This window comes from Piliocolobus tephrosceles, chromosome 12, assembly GCF_002776525.5.
Source record: "Piliocolobus tephrosceles isolate RC106 chromosome 12, ASM277652v3, whole genome shotgun sequence".
Taxonomy (NCBI): Eukaryota; Metazoa; Chordata; class Mammalia; order Primates; family Cercopithecidae; genus Piliocolobus; species Piliocolobus tephrosceles.
Window position 1 is genome coordinate 48,451,425 of NC_045445.1, and position 22,993 is coordinate 48,474,417.

The following is a 22,993-nucleotide window of genomic DNA, read 5'->3' on the forward strand; positions in this document are numbered from 1 at the left end:
CCCCCCCCCCCCCCCCGCCCCACAACAGGCCCCAGTGTGTGATGTTCCCCACCCTGTGTCCAAGTGATCTCTTTGTTCAATTCCCACCTACAAGTGAGAACATGCGGTGTTTGGTTTTCTTTCCTTGTGACAGTTTGCTGAGAATGATGGTTTCCAGCTTCATCCATGTCCCTGCAAAGGACATAAACTCATCCCTTTTTATGGCTGCATAGTATTCCATGGTGTATATGTGCCACACTTTCTTTATGCAGTCTATCATTGATGGACATTTGTGTTGGTTCCAAGTCTTTGCTATTGTGAATAAGGCCACCATAAACATAATGTGTGCATGTGTCTTTATAGTAGCATGGTTTATAATCCTTTGGGTATATACCCAGTAATGGTATTGCAGGGTCAAATGGTAATTCTAGTTCTAGGTCCTTGAGGAATCCCCATTGTCTTCCACAATGGTTCAACTAGTTTACACTCCCACCAACAGCGTAAAAGCATTCCTATTTCTCCACATCCTCTCCAGCATCTGTTGTTTCCTGACTTTTTAATGATTGCCATTCTAACAGGCGTGAGATGGTATCTCACTGTGGTTTTGATTTGCATTTCTCTGATGACCAGTGATGATGAGCAGTATTTCATGTGTTTGTTGGCTGCATAGATATCTTCTTTTGAGAAGCGTCTGTTCATATCCATTGTCCACTTTTTGATGGGGTTGTTTCTTTCTTGTAAATTTGTTTGAGTTCTTTGTAGATTCTGGATATTAGCCCTTTGTCAGATGGGTGGATTGCAAAAATTTTCTCCCGTTTTGTAGGTTGACTGTTCACTCTGATGGTAGTTTCTTTTGCTGGGCAGAAGCTCTTTAGTTTAGTTAGATCCCATTTGTCAATTTTGGCTTTTGTTGCCATTTCTTTTGGTGTTTTAGTAATGAAATTCTTGCCCATGCCTGTGTCCTGAATGGTATTGCCTAGGTTTTCTTCCAGGGTTTTTATGGTTTTAGGTCTAACATTTAAGTCCTTAATCCATCTTGAATTAATTTTTGTATAAGGTGTAAGGAAGGGATCCAGTTTCAGTTTTTTACATATGACTAGCTAGTTTTCCCAGCACCATTTATTAAATAGGGAATAATTTCCCCCATTTTTGTTTTTGTCACATTTGTCAAACATCAGATGGCTATAGATGTGTGATGTTATTTCTGAGGCCTCTGTTCTGCTCCATTCGTCTATAAACCTGTTTTGGTACCAGCACCATGCTGTTTTGGTTACTATAGCCTTGTAGTATAGTTTGAAGTCAGGTAGTGTGATGCCTCCAGCTTTGTTCTTTTTGCTTAGGGTTGTCCTAGCAATGCAGGCTATTTTTGGTTCCATATGAACATTAAAGTAGATTTTTCCAATTCTGTGAAGAAAGTCATTGGTAACTTGATGGGGATGGCATTGAATCTATAAATTACTTTGGACAGTATGGCCATTTTCACAATATTGATTCTTCCTATTCATGAGCATGGAATATTCTTCCATTTGTTTGTGTCCTCTTTTATTTTCTTGAGCAGTGGTTTGTAGGTCTCCTTGAAGAGGTCCTTTACATCCCTTGTAAGTTGGATTCCTAAGTATTTTATTCGCTTTGAAGCAATTGTGAATGGGAGTTCGCTCATAATTTGGCTCTCTGTTTGTCTGTTATTGGTGTATAGGAATGCTTGTGATATTTGCACGTCGATTTTGTATCCTGAGACTTTGCTGAAGTTGCTTATCAGCTTAAGGAGATTTTGGGCTGAGATGATGGGGTTTTCTAAATATAAAATCATGTCATCTGCAAACAGGGACAACTTGACTTCCTCATTTCCTAATTGAATACTCTTTCTTTCTTTCTCTTGTCTGATTGCGCTGGCCAGAACTTCCAACGCTATGTTGAATAGGAGTGGTGAGAGAGGACATCCTTGTCTTGTGCCAGTTTTCAAAGGGAATGCTTCCAGTTTTTGCCTATTCAGTATGATATTGGCTGTAGGTGTGTCATAAATAGCTCTTATTATTTTGAGATACATTCCATCAATACCTAGTTTATTGAGAGTTTTTAGCATGAAGGGCTGTTGAATTTTGTCAAAGCCTTTCTGCATCTATTGAGATAATCATGTGGGTTTTGTCTTTGGTTCTGTTTATATGATGGATTACGTTAATTGATTCCAGTATGTTGAATCAGCCTTGCATCCCAGGGATGAGGCCCACTTGATCGTGGTGGATAAGTTTTTTGATGTGCTGCTGGATTTGGTATGCCAGTATTTTATTGAAGATTTTCACATCGATGTTCATCAGGGATATTGGTCTAAAATTCTCTTTTTTTGCTGTGTCTCTGCCAGGCTTTGGTATCAGGATGATGTTGGCCTCATAAACTGAGTTAGGGAGGATTCCCTCTTTTTCTATTGACTGGAATAGTTTCAGAAGGAATGATACCAGTTACTCTTTTTACTTCTGGTAGAATTTGGCTGTGAATCCGTCTGGTCCTGGACTTTTTTTGGTTGGTAGGCTATTAATCATTATTTCAATTTCAAAGCCTGTTATTGGTCTATTTAGAGATTCAACTTCTTCCTGGTTTAGCCTTGGGCGGGTGTATGTGTCCAGGAATTTATCCGTTTCTTTTAGAGTTTCTAGTTTATTTGCTTAGAGGTATTTATATCATTCTCTGATGGTAGTTTGTATTTCTATGGGATCAGTGGTGATATCCCCTTTATCATTTTTTATTGTGTCTATTTGATTCTTCTCTCTTTTCTTCTTTATTTGTCTTGCTAGCGGTCTATCAATTTTGTTGATCTTTTCAAAAAAACAGCTCCTGGATTCATTGATTTTTTTGAAGGGTTTTTTGTGTCTCTCTCTCTTTCATTTCTGCTCTGATCTTAGTTATTTCTTGCCTTCTGCTAGCTTTTGAATTTGTTTGCTTTTGCTTCTCCAGTTCTTTTAATTGTGATGTTAGGGTGTCAATTTTAGATTTTTCCTGCTTTCTCTTGTGGACATTTAGTGCTATAAATTTCCCTCTACACTGCTTTAAATGTGTCCCAGAGATTATGGTACATTGTATCTTTGTTCTCATTGGTTTCAAAGAACATCTTTATTTTTGCCTTCATTTTATTTACCTAGTAGTCATTCAGGAGCAGGTTGTTCAGTTTCCATGTAGTTGTGTGGTTTTGAGTGAGTTTCTTAATCCTAAGTTCTAATTTGATTGCACTGTGGTCTGAGAGACTGTTTGTTGTGATTTCTATTCTTTTGCATTTGCTGAGGAGTGCTTTACTTTCAACTATGTGTTCAGTTTTAGAATAAGTGCGATGTGGTGCTGAGAAGAATGTATATTCTGTTGATTTGGGGTGGAGAGTTCTGTAGATGTCTATTAGGTCTGCTTGTTGCAGAGCTGAATTCAGGTCCTGGATATCCTTGTTAACATTTTGTCTCCTTGATCTGTCTAATATTGACAGTGGGGTGTTAAAGTCTCCCATTATTATTGTATGGGAGTCTAAATCTCTTTGTAGGTCTCTAAGGCCTTGCTTTATGAATCTGGGTGCTCCTGTATTGGGTGCATATATATTTAGGATAGTTAGCTCTTCTTGTTGAATTGATCCCTTTACCATTATATAATGGCTTTCTTTGTCTCTTTTGATCTTTGTTGGTTTAAAGTCTGTTTTATCAGAGACTAGGATTGCAACCCCTGCTTTTTTTGCTTTCCATTTGCTTGGTAAATCTTCCTCCATCCTTTTATTTTGAGTCTATGTGCGTCTGCATATGAGATGGGTCTCCTCAATACAGCATACTGATGGATCTTGACTCTTTTTCCAATGTGCCAGTCTGTGTCTTTTAGTTAGGGTATTTAGCCCATTTACATTTCAGGTTGATATTGTTATGTGTGAATTTGATCCTGTCATTATGATGTTAGCTGGTTATTTTGCCTGTTAATTGATGCCATTTCTTCATAACATTGATGGTCTTTACAATTTGGCATTTTTGCTGTGGCTGGTACCAGTAGCTTCTTTCCATGTTTAGTGCTTCCTTCAGGAGCTCTTGTAAGGCAGGCCTGATGGTGACAAAATCTCTCAGCATTTGCTTGTCTCTAAAGGATTTTATTTCTCCTTCACTTTTGAAGCTTAGTTTGGCTGGATGTGAAATTCTGGGTTGAAAATTCTTTTCTTTAAGAATGTTGAATATTGGCCCCCACTCTCTTCTGGCTTGTAGGCTTTCTGTCGAGAGATCCGCTGTTAGTCTGATGGGCTTCCCTTTGTGGGTAACTCGACCTTTCTCTCTGGTTGCCCTTAACACTTTTTCCTTCATTTCAACCTTGGTTAATCTGACAATTATGTGTCTTGGGGTTGCTCTTCTCGAGGAGTATCTTTGTGGTGTTTTCTGTATTTCCCAAATTTGAATGTTGGCCTGCCTTTCTAGGTTGGGGAAGTTCTCCTGGATAATATCCTGAAGATTGTTTTCTAACTTAGTTCCATTCTCCCCATCACTTTCAGGTACACCAATCAAACGTAGATTTGGTCTTTTCACATAGTCCCATCTTTCTTGGAGGCTTTGTTCGTTTCTTTTTACTCTTTTTTTCTGTAACTCTGTCTTCTCACTTTATTTCATTAATTTGATCTTCAATCACTGATACCCTTTCTTCTGATAGAATCGGCTACTGAAGCTTTTGCATGTGTCATGAAGTTCTTGTGCCATGGTCTTCAGCTCCATCAGGTAATTTAAGATCTTCTCCACACTCTTTATTCTAGTTAGCCATTCATCTAATCTTTTTTCAAGGTTTTTAGTTTCCTTGCTATGGGTTTGAACATTCTCCTTTAGCTCGTAGAAGTTTGTTATTACTGACCTTCTGAAGCCTTCTCTGTCAACTCGTCAAAGTCATTCTGTGTCTGGCTTTGTTCCATTGCTAGTGAAGAGCTGCGATCCTTTGGAGGAGAAGAGGCACTCTGATTTTTAGAATTTTCAGCTTTTTTGCTCTGGTTTCTCCCCATCTTTGTGGTTTTATCTACCTTTGTTCTTTGATATTACTGACCTACAGATGGGGTTTTGGTGTAGATGACCTTTTTGTTGATGTTGATGCTATTTCTTTCTGTGTGTTAGTTTTCCTTCTAACAGTCAGGTCCCTCAGCTGCAGGTCTGTTGGAGTTTGCTAGCGTTCCACTCCAGATCCTGTTTGCCTGGGTATCACCAGTGGAGGGTGCAGAACTGCAAATATTGATGCCTGATCCTTCCTCTGGAAGCTTTGTCTCAGAGGGGTAGCTGCCTATATGAGGTGTCTGTTGGCCCGTGCTGGGAGGTGTCTCCTAGTCAGTCTACATGGAGGTCAGGGACGCACTTGAGGAGGCAGTCTGTCTGTTTTCAGAGTGCAAATGCTATGCTGGGAAAACCACTGCTCTCTTCAGAGCTGTCAGAGAGGGACGTTTAAGTCTGCAGAAGTTGTGTGCTGCCTTTTGTTCAGCTATGCCCTGCCCACAGAGGTGGAGTCTACAGGCAGTAAGCCTTGTTGAGCTGCAGTGGGTTCCGCCCAGTTCGAGCTTCCTGGCTGCTTTGTTCACCTACTCATGCCTCAGCAATAGCGGACACCCCTACCCCAGCCAGGCTGCTGCCTCGCAGTTCAAACTCAGACTGCTGCACTAGCAGTGAGCAAGGCTCCATGGGTATGGGACCCACCGAGCCAGGCACAGGGGAGAATCTCCTTGTCTGTCGGTTGCTAAGACCTTGGGAAAAGTGCAGTATTTGGGTGGCAGTGTCTTGTTTTTCCAGGTAGTCTGTCACAGCTTCCCTTGGCTAGGAAAGGGAAATCCCCCAACCCCTTGTGCTTCCCAGGTGAGGCGATGCCCCACCCTGCTTCAGCTCACCCTCTGTGGGCTGCACCCACTGTCCAACCAGTCCCAGTGAAATGAACCAGATACCCCAGTTGGAAATGCAGAAACCACCTGTCTTCTATGTCAGTCTCGCTGGGAGCTGTAGACTGGAGCTGTTCCTATTTGGCCATCTTGGAATGCCAACCCCAGTTGATATCCTTTTGGGTTGATCATTGGATATCTAGATCATTTCTAAGTAGGATAGAATGCCAAAATATTGATTACTAATCATAATATTAAGCTTATATACTTTTGCTTCTATTTATATATGCTACAAAGAGATGATATACTTGGGTCTGTTAATGAACATGTTCATTTTGCAACTTTGAGAAATCATATAAAGTATGACTGTAGAAAGTTGTATCATATGTATTCATGAGCTCTGCTAGATTGCAAGGATGGACTGCAAGGAAGTTTATTCTGTGAAGTAGAAATTGCTTTGGTTAAAAGTTAAAATTAATATATGTGAATGAGACTATGTAGGCGTAATAGTTTCAGAGAATTACAACTGTGTTTGATGTATTTTTATTTTCCATGGAAAGGAGTAGTTTCTTCCTAAAGGAGTTGTTTTTTTTTTTTTTTTTTTTTTTTTTAATTCTGTTTTTATTTTTATTTTTTTTTTTTACTCTTCAAATCTCTTTGTGCTTTTAAAACTTAATGAGGACCCCATAGAGCTTTTTTGTAGATTCTAACTATTGATACTTACTATATTGGAAATTGAAACTGGGGAATTTTTAAGATGCACACTTATTTATGAATTCAAAGATAGCAACAATGAGCACATTGAATGTTACTAATAATGTTATGAAATTAATTCTGACCTTGTGGACATCCTGCTATGGGTCCTATAGTAAAGTGTCAGTTTATTCCAGAATATGAAGCAGCATAATGATAGACAAAAGGTGGTCATACATTTTACTTCACTTGCTTTATAATACCTGAGTTTGAAAAGTTATGAACTGTGTTAAAAATCTTAGCAGAGTTTGCTTAAATTGATAGGCCTATCTCCTCGGTTCACTGCCTTCACTTACTATAAGAAAGGTTATTTTTTTACTGTTGCAGTTGTTCTTGTTGTTTTCCATTAATCTGCTTACATAACAAAGCTTTGTGTTATACCACAATAAGATTCTATGGTTTATGTTGTCTGTATAATGTCCTTGGTCATTCAAGAAAACAAAGTTTCCTCACAAAAACAAACATTCATTACAACCATGTTGTCTTCTAAGTTTTCTTTTAATGTTTTATTGTCATTTTGAAATAAATAACCAAGTATTATTTCTCAGGCACCTATGATCCAATTTGTATCTTAAATGTTGAAATACCATGACTTTTTTTATTTTTCCCTTCCCCAAATCTAATCCTGCATATAAAAAAAATAAAATAAAACTTTCACCTTATCTTTTACAACTAAAATTACCTTTTTAGGCCCTGTGCAATGGCACAAAGATTTTTTCCTTCACCTAGTAAAATGAGAGGTGCTAAAAATAATTAGGTTTATTGATATGTTACTGCTGATGAGTTCTATAAGAACAGTTTTCAAATCAGAAAAGACGCTCAGCTTTCTCTAAGTTAAATTTGTGTGGGTAAAATATTATTAGTATAAATGTTTCAGAAACGCTATACTGTTTGGGAACTTTCAAGAAATTTGTCAAAGCCCTTGCTGTCCATGATATATATTTTAATTTATCAGAGTGCTAGTGGTGTTTTGCCTGATATTAGATGACAGCAGTATAGTGTTACCAGTCATAATTTCAGTTATTTTAAAAAATATTAACTTGGTTATAACTTTGTTTCTTTAAATTGAAAATGGCATCTTCTAGGCCACTAAATTCCAAATAGGAAGTCACATCACTTAACTATGGAGTTTTATTAATATACAGATGTTTGTGATGTATTCCATACTTACTGAATCTTTTTACTTAATATTGACATATTCTTGATACATATTCTTAATATATGTTTAGTATATTTATTGCATATTATGTCAGACTTGCATGTTATAGGTCAAGAATTTTTCTCTGTAAAGGATATATTCATCTATTTTTATAATTTAGATGTAATGTTCGCTGTCTTCTTTAATAATAGATTTATTCACTGTTTATAATTATTTTGTCTAAAACTTTTTTCGACAGCCTTAACTATCCTGTTTTGCATGTCAAAGAAACAACCAAATTTTATTGGCAGCTGCATTTTTCTTACAACAAATGCTCTTTAGACCTTTCACTTTTGAAAGTTATTAATAATAACTAACCATAGTCTTTTGTCCTAGATATTTTTGTTTGTTTGTTTTACTCTGATCCTTCCTTGAAAGCATATGCAATCAACTACAGTCCTCAGTGCTTCATCATTAAAAAAGGATGACTGTCTCAGAGACACATGGAAAAGGATTATGACATGTACTTTTGGGTATCGGCTTCTGCTAATACAAGATCTTATGGAGCAAGAATAATCATATAAGACTGAATGATATGATGTAATTTTTTTTCTTTGAGACAGTTTTGCTCTTTCACCCAGGCTGGAGTAAAATGGTGCCATCTCGGCTCACTGCAACCTCCGCCCCTGGGTTCCAGCAGTTCTCCTGCCTCAGCCTCTCGAGTAGTTGGGATTATAGGCACCTGCCACCACACTCAGCTAATTTTTGTATTTTTAGTAGAGACAGGGTTTTGCCATGTTGGCCAGGCTGGTCTTGAACTCCTGACCTCAGGTGATCCACCTGCCTTGGCCTCCCAAAGTGCTAGGATTACAGGCACACACCACTGTGCCTGGCCCATGATGTAAATTTTTAAAGAATATTGTTGATGTTTTAATGCTTCATTTTCTTTTTTTTTTCATTTTTTTCTTCATTTATTTATTTATTTATTTTTATTTTTTTTTGACTTAGCACAATTTAAATGGTCCATATTTATTGATGCTAATGTAGATTACAAACAATATATTTCTTTATTATTATTATTATTATTATTATTATTATTATTATTATTATTATTATTATACTTTAAGTTCTAGACGAGTTGATGGGTGCAGCACACCAACATGGCACAAGTATACATATGTAACAAACCTGCACGTTATGCACATGTACCCTAATGCTTCATTTTCAAGATGTATAAGGAAGTCCTTTTCTTTTACGCTACTGTTAGGGCTCAGAACATGATACCATGAAGTATGACACCTTGGCATACTGAGTACTTTGAACTGAAGGAAACTAGAAAGGCCTCAGAAACAAGGTCTTTCTGGGCCGGGCGCGGTGGCTCAAGCCTGTAATCCCAGCACTTTGGGAGGCCGAGACGGGCGGATCACGAGGTCAGGAGATCGAGACCCTCCTGGCTAACACGGTGAAACCCCGTCTCTACTAAAAATAGAAAAAAATTAGCCGGGCGAGGTGGCGGGCGCCTGTGGTCCCAGCCACTCGGGAGGCTGAGGCAGGAGAATGGCGTGAACCCAGGAGGCGGAGGTTGCGGTGAGCTGAGATCCGGCCACTGCACTCCAGCCTGGGCGACAGAGCAAGACTCCGTCTCAAAAAAAAAAAAAAAAAAAAAAAAAAAAAAAAAAAAAAAGAAACAAGGTCTTTCTGATCTTCTTACATTCTCCTATCTCCTCTTCCTCATTCTCCCACAAAGCAAGTCATGGAAACCAGAATTCCTCTTCTCCAAAGAGGGTCATGAAAACTAGAAACCCTCTCCCTGAAAGCAAGCCATTAAACCTAGAAAGGTAACTCTGTCCCTGCTCCCCTTTTCCTTGAAGATCTTCATTCCAGAGGGGTTACTGAGGAAGAAGGAATGCTACACAGAGTCTGAACAGATAGGTATCTGAACAGATAGGCCTTGTTGGATCCCCCCACTCAATCTATTACCATTAGGTCATACTCTTTTGTCTAATCACATTTCTACATGGCTATCCATTCTTTATTGAACCTAAGGATATAGGCAGCTTTCTCTAGGTTTGGGGGTCCTCATTTCTGAAGGCTCCTGTGTCATGTACAATTTTGATTAAATAAATTTGTCATGCTTGTCTCTTGTTAACCTATCTTTTGTTACAGGAGTCTTGGCTGTTACCCTTATGATTGGTGAGGAAAGGTATCACACTTTTGTACCTTTACACTATAACTCATAATAATTTAGTAGACTCTGCTTTTATAAACTGAAATGAAATATTTATAAATGGTATTTTATTCTCCTTGTTGACCCCTTCAGAATTCAGAAACTCTTATTGAATATTTTTATTTTCCTAGCAATGTAGTGATTTGCATAGTTGCCGTAAGAATTTATTCTCCTTTTATTGGAGAATAATTGGAAACATCCTTTATAGAACCAAGGACTTGCCTAGGATGTTATATGTGAAAATTATGCTTGTTCAATTAGATATGAACAGATACTTTTAAGGCACCAAAGCTGACTTTATAAAGCCAATGCTTGCAAAGTAAACTTGGGAAAACTGGCATGGTACCTGGCTTCCAGGGTTCTCAGACTTACAGATGGTAAGGAAGGTCGCTTTCTGGCAAGTCAAGGACTTTAGGATGTTTTGAAAACCTTAAAAAGAAAGAAATTCCGGCCAGGTGTGGTGACTCACACCTGTAATCCCAACACTTTGGGAGGACGAGGCAGGCAGACCATGAGGTCAGGAGATCTAGACCATCCTGGCTAACATGGTGAAACCATGTCACTACTAAAAATAGAAAAAATTAGCCAGGCATGGTGGCAGGTGCCTGTAGTCTCAGTTACTTGGGAGGCTGAGGAGGAGAATCGCTTGAACCTGGGAGGTGGAGGTTACAGTGAGCCAAGATCATACCACTGCACTCCAGCCTGGGTGACAGAGTGAGACTCCATCTCAAAAAAAATTAAAAAAAGAAAGAAAGAAATTCACCCATATTTGTAGGTACTATTGGCAAAATCCTTGTTTTCTAGCCTCAGGTCCACACATAATAAGGAGCTTTTAAAAGTCCAATCTCAGATTCTTTATGAAAACGTCCATCAAAATAAACTTAAGAAGGTCCATACGGCAAATTAGCACACTTGCTGCACCTTCATAAATCATTAGGTCCAGTCTAATGATATCTTTTATTTTTGGATCAAGATAATTTTTCAGGCTTTTTTGATTGAAAAGGAGGGGAATTTTAGTAAAAATTGATGTTTCTGTGGGAAATGATACATCATCTCTAGTGTATCCTTTAGGCCTGATTTAAGCAAACTCATTGTTCTGTTCATTGTTCATTGTTCCTTGTCTGAATTATTTTGCAACTCCCTGTAAGTTGAAGGTAACTGATACATAAATTCTACTCTGTCTGTTAGACATTTGGCTCCTCCACTTCACCTTGGAAAAACCAGTTTTGTCTCCATTTGTCAACGTTCCTATACTCCATACAAATTTTAACTCTTTTGACTTTTATTTTGAACCAGTTATAATATCGGCCTGGTTGCCTTATACCATATGAATAAAATAAATCTTTAATCAATTTTTGTGTCTGTATGAGAGTCATGATTTTACCTTGTTCTGAAAATGAACTCTCAACAGGATATTTAATTCCTGGTTATCTTTCTGAGTTTAGATCATAGAGTTAATTATGTTCCCCCTAGTACGGAACTTTATGATTTAACAAAAAGTATTTACAAAAGAAGTGCTTGATCTGCCATGACATATAACTTGGATTATAACTTAAGTACAGCCCAAGTGTCTTTATAGTGTCATAGCTTGTTGTTCATGCATCTTTCATTATGATTCCATATAGCAAACAAGTCTAGGGGATTAGAAGCTGTAAAGAGTAATTAAGAAATGACTTTGCCTATCACATGATACTATAAAAAACGAGAGAAACTTTTCTGCAAGCCATTCCTTGACATATTTGGAGGCTGTAATCCATCCCCTAACCAAATAGTACCTTGCCTTTTTCACTTATGCACCATTTTTTCTTGATTGTGCATACATGCTTTAAAACTAATGCTTCAGCTTGTTATAGAAAATTATAATATGTTTTAGTTATATGCAATATAAATTAGCCTTTGTTACTCTCTAGTTTGCCAAAGAAAGACAAGACAGTTGTTGCTCTCTGATAAGACCTAGTATCTCCTTAGGACTCTCCACAGGGATTGGGTGGGGGTTGCAATTTCAAGTATCAGAGGCTTTTGATCTTAAACTTTGGCTATTACCCTATTGACTCCTAGTATCAACTATTCAGAAGTCAGGAAAAGACAAAAAAAATCAGTGGCAATAGACTTCATAATCTAAAGAACAGCTATGACCTCCAGGTCTTCTATAAAATGCAAGGTGCGTGTGTACATATTCCATTAAATGTACAGTTCATCTGAGTAGAAGAGTGGTTTACAGAGGCTAGGAAGGGTAATGGGGGTTGTGGGGAATGGGGATGGTTAATGGATATAAAAAGTAGTTAGAAAGAATAAATAAGGCCTAGTATTTGATAACACAACAGGGTGATTACAAGTAAAAATGATTTATTGTACAGTTAAAATGACTAAATGAGTATAACTGGATTGTTTGTAACACAAAGGAAAAATGCTTGATGGGATGAATACCCCATTTTCGATGATTTGATTATTGGTCATTGCATGCCTGTATCAAAACATATCATGTACCCCATAATATAGACACCTACTATGTACTCACAAGACTTTTTAAAAAGTTTATTGCTCATGTGTTACTCATATGTTATGTCAGTACTGAATCTTACAGACTAATATTTATGTATTGTTTATGTTTTTTCTCTTTTTAAATTATTCACCTCTATTCCCTATACATTTACTAACATCTCTTGGTTTTAGTTTCTAGGCACAGGATAATGTAACCATACTTTTGATATCAGGCAAAGAATTGGGCTTTCAGGAGGTGACATAAACTCCCTATTGGCACTTAACTACAAATGGGCAGGGGATACAGCTTTCTTCTCAGGAAATGTTCTTCTGGAATAGCTTCACTTCATTAATGGGCTAATATGTGGTAGAACTTGACTATACTGCAATCTCCATCAGAACATTATTTAACTTCCATTTAATCTTTTTTTAGAGTATGCATACTAGGGACAATTTTGGCCCCCTAGAGTACATTTGGTAATGTCTGGAGCCATTTTCGGTTGTGACAACTGGTGGGAAATGCTACTGACATTTAGCTGGTAAAGGCCAGTGGTGTACTACTAAACAGCACAGGACAGCCCCTTCTTCCACCAAAAAAATCTTTCAGATCCTAAATTTCAATAGTACTGAGATTGAGAGACCTTGGCTTAGTGTGTCAACAACGCTGTTTGCCTGCCATTGAACTGCTTCATTTCAAATAAGGATCTCCAGGAAAAAAAATTACTTTCTGACTTTTGTAAAATCAGATTGTTAAAGTTGTCTGCAACTTAATGCAAGTATTTATCTTTGTTTGTTCTATACAGCCTGGTGATTAGGAGTAGAGGAAATTACAGAAGTTTAAGTAACACAGAATGAGCAAGGTAGTGTGAGCTTTAGAATGTGCAGTATATATAGAGACTTATTGAATAAAATCATCAAGTTAAAGACGTTTTACTTGTCCTATGGGATCCAGTGCTTACATTTCATGCAAAGAGGGTCAATTTCTCAGCAACTGCTAGAACAGGTGACATTTTCTTTGTTCTGACATAAACAAGAGTAACAACCACAAGAGACACTTGAAACTTTAAAAATTTGGAGGTTTACTTCACATAGCAAACAGCAGAAAATAATGAAATTACTATGTATCTTGTTAAATATAACTTAAGAAGAAATTTCATGTCATACCTGATGATTTAGTAAATAAATATGTCATCACTAAAGCATTATGATTTAGTATACCTGTGTCTCTGATATAATAGCACTAGTTGAGGAAAACGAAAGTACTATGTAATTATTATTGAGTTTTGACAAGGTGTCATGTAGTTACACATTCAGTTGTTACTATGTAATTATTGAGGAAGACATTTATCTAACACTTTTGTGCCTTGGGAAGCAGCCCCTGCAATGTAGTATCAAGCAAAATCTAATGGTAAAACCAATTTCCCAATATTTAGCAGTAACCTTTAGCAGGTTCCTCTAGAGACATAGATATTTAAGTGACAGAGATTCCCCTTTGCCAAAGAGGGATCATCAGGCACAAGAGAATACTTTTTTCCTACATTACTTTAGTTAGCCCCATCTTGCTTTCCTGCTTTCCTGTGTACGGTCCCTAAGTGGATTCTATTGAGTCGGATGCCATCAAGGAAAAGATAAGTTTTCTGTGGTCTCTTCATAATCAGCTCAGTCCACCTAGGGAAACTGAAAAGCTCTCCTGCCTTTCAGCTAACCAATCAAGAGAAATTGTGTCTAGAAAAATATTTATCATTACCAACAGACTGCATCAAACTATGATGAGATGGAAGCTGCTGTGAATGAGTTCTAGTCTTTTCTGTGATGTTTCAGTGATCTTAACTGAGCTCATTACTTTCTACCGGTGGAAGAGGTACCCAGCTGGACACAATTTTTATTTTTAAAAATAGTTTTAGAAGCCTTATGCTGTGCTCGCTTTGATAGCACATATACTAAAATTGGTACAATACAGAGAAGATTAGCATGGCTCCTGCACAAGGATGTCACACAAATTCATGAAGTGTTCCATATTTTTAGCTAGACTAATAAAGAAGAAAAGAGAGAATAATCAAACAGACATAATAAAAAATGAATAAGTGAACATTACCACTGACCCACAGAAATATAAACAACCATCAGATAACACTATAAACAGATCTATGCAAATAAAGTAGAAAATCTAAAGAAAACGGATAATTCCTGGACACATACACCCTCCCAAGACTGAACCAGGAAGAGGTTGAATCCCTCAATAGACCAATAATAAGTTCCAAAATTAAGACAATCATAAATAGCTTACCAACCAAAGAAAGCCAAGACCAGTTAGATTTACAGCTGAATTCTACCAGAAATATAAAGAGGAGTTGGTACCATTTCTTCTGAAACTATTCCAAATAATTGAAAAAGAAGGACCCCTTCCTAACTCTTTATATGAGGCCAGCATCATCCTGATACCAAAACCTGGCAGAGATACAACAAAAAAAGAAAACTTCAGGCCAATATCCCTGATGAATATTGATGCAAAAATTCTCAATAAAATGCGGCAAACCAAATCCAGCAGCACATCATGCAACTTATCCACCACGATCAAGTTGGCTTCATTCCCAGGATGCAAGTCTTGTTCAACATATGCAAATCAATAAATGTAATTCATCACATAAATAGATCTGAAGACAAAAACCACATGATTATCTCAATAGATGCAGAAAAGGCCTTCAATAAAATTGAACATCCCTTCATGTCAAAAACTCTCAGTAAACTAGGTATTGAAGGAACATACCTCAAAATCATAAGAGCCATTTATGACAAACCCACAGCCAATATTATATTGAATGGGCAAAAGCTGGAAGCATTCGCCTTGAAAACTGGCACAAGACAAAGATGCCCTCTCTCACCACTCCTATTCAACATAGTATTGGAAGTTCTGGCCAGGGCAACCAGGCAAGAGAAATAAATAAAGGGTATTCGTATAGGAAGGGGGGAAATCAAAATGTCTTTGTTTGCAGGTGACATGATCCTATATCTAGAAAACCCCATCATCTCAGCCTCAAAGCTTCTTAAGCTGATAAGCAACTTCAGCAAATTCTCAGGATACAAAATCAATGTGCAGAAGTCACAAGCATTCCCATACACCAACAACAGGCAAGCAGAGAGCCAAATCATGAATGAACCCCCATTCACAATTGCTACAAAAAGAATAAAATACCTAGGAATACAGCTAACAAGGGAAGTGAAGTTCATTTTCAAGGAGAACTATAAACCACTGCTCAAGGAAACCAGAGAGGATACAAACAAATGAAAAAATATTCCATGCTCATGGAAAGGAAGAACCAATATCATGAAAATGACCATACTGCCCAAAGTAATTTATAGATTCAATGTTATTCCCATTAAACTACCATTGACATTCTTCACAGAATTAGAGGAAAAAAACTATTTCAAATTTTTTATGGAACCAAAAAGAGCCCATATAGCCATGACAATCCTAAGCAAAAGGAACAATGCTGGAGGCATCACACTACCAGACTTTAAACTAAACCGTAAGGCTACAATAACCAAAACAGCATGGTAATGGTACAAAAACAGACACAGACCAATGGAACAGAATGAAGAACTCAGAAATAAGATTGAACATCTACAACCATCTGATCTTTGACAAATGTCACAAAAAGAAGCAATGGGGAAATAATCCCTCATTTAATAAATGGTGTGGGAGAACTGGCTATCCATTTGCTCAAAATTGAGATTGGACTCCTTCCTCATACTTTATTAAAAAATTAACTCAAGATGGATTAAAGACTTAAATGTAAAACTCAAAACTATAAAAACCCTAGAAGAAAATCTATGCAATAACATTCAGGACATAGACATGGGCAAAGATGTCATGATGAAATAACCATAAGCAATTGCAATAAAAGCAAAAATTGATAAATGGGATCTAATTAAACTAATGAGTTCTGCACAGAAAAAAAAAAAACTATCATTAGAATGAACAGGCAATCTACAGAGTGGGAGAAAATTTTTTCAATTTATCCATTTGACAAAGGTCTAATATCCAGAATCTACAAGGAACTCAAACAAATTTATGAGGTAAAAACAAACGACCCCATTAAAAAGCAGACAAAGAACATGAACAGACACTTCTGAAAAGAAGACATTCATGCAGTCAACAAACATATGAAAAAAAGATCAACATCACTGATCATTAGAGAAATACAAATCACAATCACAATGAGATACCATCTTATACCAGTCAGAACAGCCATTATTAAAAAGTCAAGAAACAACAGATGCTGGCGAGGTTGCAGAGAAAGAGGAACACTTTTACACTGTTGGTGGGAATGTAAATTAGTTCAACCATTGTGAAAGATGGTGTGGCAATTCCTCAAAGATCTAGAACCAGAAATACCATTTGACTCAGCAATCCCATTAGTGGGTAGATACCCAAAGAAATATAGATGATTCTATACAAAGATACGTGCATGTGTATGTTTATTGTAGCACTATTCACAATAACAAAGACATGAAGTCAACCCAAATGTCCATCAATGATAGACTGGATAAAGAAAATGTGGTACATATATACCATGGAATACTATGCAGTCATAAAAAGTAATGAGATCATGTCCTTTGCAGGGACATGGATGAAGCTGGAAGCCATAATCCTCAGCAAACTAATGCAGGAACAGAAAACCAAACACCAAATGTTCTCATTTATAAGTAGTAGCAGAACAATGAGAACACATGGACACAGGGAGGCGAACAACACACTGGGGCCTGTCAGCGGGTGGGGTGGGGGGAGGGAGAGTATTAGGAAAAATAGCTAATGCATGCTGGGCTTAATAACTAGGTGATGGGTTGATAGGTCCAGCAAACCATCATGGCACACATTTACCTATGTTACGAACCTTCGCATACTGCATATGTACCCCAGAACTGAAACTAAAACTAAAAATAAAGCCTTATGCTTCTGGGAAAATAGAGTTGCTATAATTTCTCCTATTTTTTCCCATGAGGTACAACTAAGCTATCTGGATATTATGTATAAAGCAAACATAAGACGATGCTGATAAAAAGGGAGAAGAAGGCAGATGGGCTGAGGACTACAGGACACAAGGAATGACACAGTGGTTAGGTCCCTGGGTCTTCTTTGTGTCTCATATACACCAGACTTGTTGCTGAATAAGCCAGAAACCCAGAAATGGCAATAGTCACAGACATAAAAAGCCCAACAAAGACCTGCTCTTCCTATCTAAAAGGCTAAAAAAGGGGAAGCTTAGAAAGATAGAAAGCTTTTGGACAATAATTATTATAGTCCAACCAAACATCACAGAAAAAAAATATGGTACCACCCCTGCCCATGCCAGCAAAGGATAATTGGAGAGCCTAGACATTCACTCTTAGAATGCTGTAACAAGTTGTCTAGCACGCCATTGGGATGGTATCAGAGATGGCCAAATAGAAAGCTAAGACTTTAATCCCTGCTTGCTGTTAATGAGAATCACATTCTTCTTGCTCTTTTGCAGTATCTATGTGAGACACCATGTGAGAATTCTGGACTTCTACCCCGACTCAGCTGTAATGAGACATCCCTCTACTCCCCACAAGGGTTCTGTGGGAGGAGGCCTTTCACAATTGCCAAGTAATAATAAAGCCACATCCACCAAGGTATCAATGGAGACCATGAAAGAACCTAGAACTCTCACCTATGTGGAAGTAGTTAAGAGACTCTCACTTTGGGTGTCAGTGAAAGCTGAATAGGGAACCTGGGCTTCTACCTTCACCTAGTAACAATGAGCTAATTCCCCTATTTTCCCTGATGGAGCAGTATTAGAGAAAGCCAGCTAAAATAGAAGGTTTAAATAAGAAGGTAGTACAAAGCGTCTAGGTTTAAATTGGAAGCTAGTAGTTATTCCGAAAATAGGAAAATCTCAAAATAAATGAACAAAGGTAATGGATACCAACACCAAGATGACAGGGATATTAAAATTATGTGGCAATTATTTAAACAGAGGTAATAAAAAACTTCAGCAAACAATTATGAAGATACATGAATCAAGTTTAAAAATAGGAAGCCTCAGTATAGTAATAGAAAGTCCCAGCAAAGAATTAGAAATATAAAGAACCAAATGAAAATTCCAGAATTAAAAAGTACAATAATTGAAATAGAAGGCTCAATAGATGGGCTCAAAAACAGAATGGAGGGGAAAGATGAAATAAGCCATTGAATTGAAAATAGAATGGTAATTACTCATTCTGGACAGTAGAGAGAAAATAGACTAGAAAAAAAAATGAATAGATAGTCTAGGACCTATGTGACTACAACAAAAGGTTTAACATTCAAGACATTGGAGTCCTGGGGAGAAAAGGAAAAGATGTTGGTACTCAAATAAATAATGCCTAAAACTGTCCCATATATGGTATAAATATAAACCTATAGATTTAAAAAGTTGGGTGAACCTCTAACAGGGTAAACACAAAGAAATCCATACTAAGACACATTATGTTTAAACTTCCAGAAACTAAACACAAAGACAAATTTTTGAAAGCAGACAGTGCAAAATGACCCCTTATCAACAGCTGAAAATCACTGCTCTTAGTCAATACACTGTTGGAAGTTCTAGCCAGTGCAATAAAGCAAAACAATAAAATAAAAGACATGCAAATTGGAGAGAAAGAAATAAAACTGCCCCTATTTCCAGATGACATGATGTCTATGTTGAGAATCCTAAGACATCTATAAAAAAATAAAAAAAACTCCTAGAACTAATAAGAGAGTTTAACAATGTTTCAGGATATAATATAAGCATACAAGAATCAACTGTATTTCTATAAACCAAGAAATCAATTCATAGACACCAATTAAAAGTATAAAAACCAGCCAAGCGTGGTGACTCATGCATTTGATCCTAGCCCTTTGGGAGGCCAAGGCCAGTGGATCACCTGAGGTCAGGAGTTTGAGACCAGCCTGGCCCACATGGCAAAACACCATCTCTACTAAAAATACAAAAATTGGTGAGTCATGGTGGTGGGTGCCTGTAATCCCAGCTACTCAGGAGGCTGAGGCAGGAGGATTGCTTGAACCCAGGAGGCGGAGGTTGCAGTGAACCAAGATTGCACCATTGCACTCCAGCCTGGGTGAAAGAGCTAAACTCTCTCTCAAATAAATAAATAAATAAATAAATAAATAAATAAATAAATATTATATAATATATATATACTATATATATGGGTATATATATAGTATATATAATGGGTATATATATATATATACACACGCACACCCAAAAATATTTTAAATATGTGTCATTTACAATCATTGAAAAAATAAAGTACTTAGGTGTAAATTAACAAAACATGTGCTGGACTTGTATGCCAAAAATATGGAACACTGAATAAATGAATCAAAAACGATCTAAATAACTAGAGAGACACAGTGTGTTTTTGAATTGGAAGACTCATCATAGTAAAGATGTCAATTTACCCCAAATTGTTATAAAGGTTTAATGCATTACTATCAACATTCCAGTTAGATTTTTTTTTTAGATATAGACAAGATTACACTAAATTTATATTAAAAGTCAAAGAACTTAGAATAGCTAAAACAATATTGCGAAAAAAAGGTAGGAAAAATCATTCCATTTGATTTCAAGATTTATTATATAGCTATAGTCATCAAGACGGTGTGGTCTGGTGGAGATATATATGTGTGTGTGTGTGTGTGTGTGTGTGTGTGTGTGTGTGTGAACAGGAGACACAAAAATAAAGTCACACAAATATTCCCAGCTGATTTTTTTAAAAAATGTAAAAGTATTTCAATGGAGGAAAGATAGGCTTTTCAACAAATGGTGCTAGAAAAACTGGACATCCATAGGCAAAAAATAATGAACCCTGAACTAAGTCTGACAAGTTATACAATTAAAATTATTCAAAATGGATTGAGGACTTAAATGTAAAATGTAACACTGTAAAAGTTTTAGAAAAATAAACAAATTTAACATTCTCAAAATAACATAATTATAGAAATGGAGAGAAGTTTAGTGGTTACCAGGAGTTAAATAGGGGACGGTGGTGGGAGGGAAATGGGTGTTACTATAAAAGTGCAACATGAAGGATTTCTGTCAGGATAGAACTGTTCTGTGTTATACTGTATCAATGTTAGTATCTTGGTTGTCAGATTGGGCTGTAGTTCTAGAAGAGTTTACCACTGGGGAAAACTGGGTAAAGAGTATATGGGATCTTTCTGAATTATTTATTACACCTGCATGTGATCGTAAAATGGTCATCTCAACATTTAAAAATTAATTAGAAAAATTGCTTTGAGTGGAAAAAGAAGAGAAGAATGCAGCAAGACCAGGACAATGTGATGCTTGAGTTTATCTTCTAAGAAATGAAATCTCAGGTATTTGGCTATGGGGTACCAGGGTGAAATTGTGGGTGGGACAAGCCAGGATTTTCTATACGTAAGTAATATAAAATATTTACCCCTTTCACATCCTTTGGGGACATGAAGCACATGTGCAGAAGACAGAGAAAACTTGAACCAATGAATCTCAGAAAATGTACTGAATGAGAAATAATCAACATGGGAAATCTTTTATTGCTTTTTTTACAAGGTTAAGAAACACCCACTCTGCTTTTTACTCTAACTTATTTTGGAATCCACATAATTCACAAAAATAAGTAATCTTATTTTTATTTAAATATTGTTGAAAACATGGTAAAGATCACAAAGAGATCAACTAATTGTGAGCTGCAGCTTGCTATTAAAATAATGTTAGATAATTTTAAAATGATTTGAAATTAATTATAAAGCTAAGTGGGTTTTTAATTAGTTTAGAGTCGGGGAAAGTAAAAATTTCTGTATTTTGTACTTCATGTTTGCTCAAAACAGCAAAAAAAAAAAAAACAAAACAAAACCCATTTTGAAAAACCATTAAAAGGACAAAAAAAAAAAAAAAATCCAGTTCAATAAACACATACTCAGCTAGTGAATTAATATTTTATTTCAGACACTCAGTAAACAATTTACAGTGAAATTTAATCTCTTCTAATCTGTCAAAATGAAAGAAAACATCTTGTTATTTGTCTTTTTCAGAAAAACAAGTAATGTTAAATAATATTATCGTGAATATAGTTTTCAAAAGGTCAAGTGTTTTAAAATCCCATCCATAAAAATGTAACAGGTTTTCTCTTGTAGGCTGGCTTTTCGTTCTCCCAAATGATAGGAGGAAAAACAGTACAACATGATGCTTTATTAAGATGGCTTAAATTACACACACACACATACACACACACACACACACACACACTCACATACACATAAAATAAAGGCTCATAAAATTTCCTTTTATGTAAGGCTGAGCTCCTTGGGCTATAACTACTCAAGACAAGGGTGAAAGTATAAAGATCCACTATGCTTGATGACTTGACAGATTATTTATCAACTACGGTTGGCCCTTGAACAATGCAGGGGTTAGGGCCGCTAATCCCCACCACCCCCTCTCCACACACACGCAGGGAGAAATCCACATATAATTTGATTCACCCCAAACTTACTTCTAATAGCCTACTGTTGACTGGTCCCTTATCAGTAGCATACATAATCAGTTAGCACATATTTTATATGCTACATGCATTATATACTGTATTCTGATAATTTAAGCTAGAGAAAAAAATGTTATTAAGAAAATCATAAGAAAGAGAAAATGTATTCTCTTGTTCATCATTTCCTTGATTGGTTCTCTCATAAATCCTGTGAAGTCATGCACAATATCTGGACACAGGTTCCTCTAGCAGGAGTTTATTGTTTTGGGCTTGATTGTTTTCATGGTTTTTTTCTACAATAAAGACAGCATCTTTAATGGTGTGATCCTTCCAGATTTCCCTGACGCTCTCTCTGTTGAGGAGGTTTTCTTCCATAGCATTGACAATCTTTTCCACAGAGTATTGTATGTAATGAGCCTTAAAGGTTGTTATGGCCCTCTGATCCAGAGGCTAGATTAGAGATATTCTCTTTTGGGGAAAGTAGACCACTATGATGCCAGTGGTGTTGAACTCACAGGGGCATCTGGTGGTCAGGAGCATTGTTCAATATCAAAAGAATTTTAAAAGGCAGTCTCTTACTGACAAGGTGCTTCTTGACTTCAGCATCGATGGAGCCAATCCAGAAAAAGGATTCTCATTGATTGGCCAGGTCTTCTTGTTGTTCAATCAACAGAATGGCAACTGGTATTTATCTTTTCCTTTCAAGGCTCAGGGGTTACCAGCTTTATAAATAGGAGCAATCCTATCATAAACCTGACTGCATTTACACAAAAGAGTAGAATTTGCCTATCTCTTCCTGCCTTTAATCCTGGTGCTTGCCTCTCTTCCTTACCAACAAATGTTCTTTGTGGCATTTTTCCCCAGAATATGGCACTTTCACTTGCATTAAAAACCTGTTGAGGAAGATATCCTTTCTCCTCAATGATTTTCTTTTTTTTTTTTTTTTTTTTTTTTTATTTTATTTTCTTGGTTACATTTCCTTAACATGCAGGGTTGTTACCTATGTTTACGTGGCCGCTGTTGGTGTTCTTCC

The 22,993-nt window shown here is 36.8% G+C and overlaps 1 protein-coding gene and 1 non-coding gene across 2 annotated transcripts in view; one reads left to right on the forward strand and one right to left on the reverse strand.

Annotated features, from left to right (window-relative positions):
* IL1RAPL2 (interleukin 1 receptor accessory protein like 2) overlaps positions 1-22,993 on the reverse strand; it is a 1,300,423-nt gene that overhangs the window by 81,004 nt on the left and 1,196,426 nt on the right. The window lies entirely within an intron of this gene.
* Positions 14,343-14,449, forward strand: LOC111536721. The gene has a single exon (XR_002729806.1). It is a non-coding gene; the product is annotated as a U6 spliceosomal RNA (small nuclear RNA).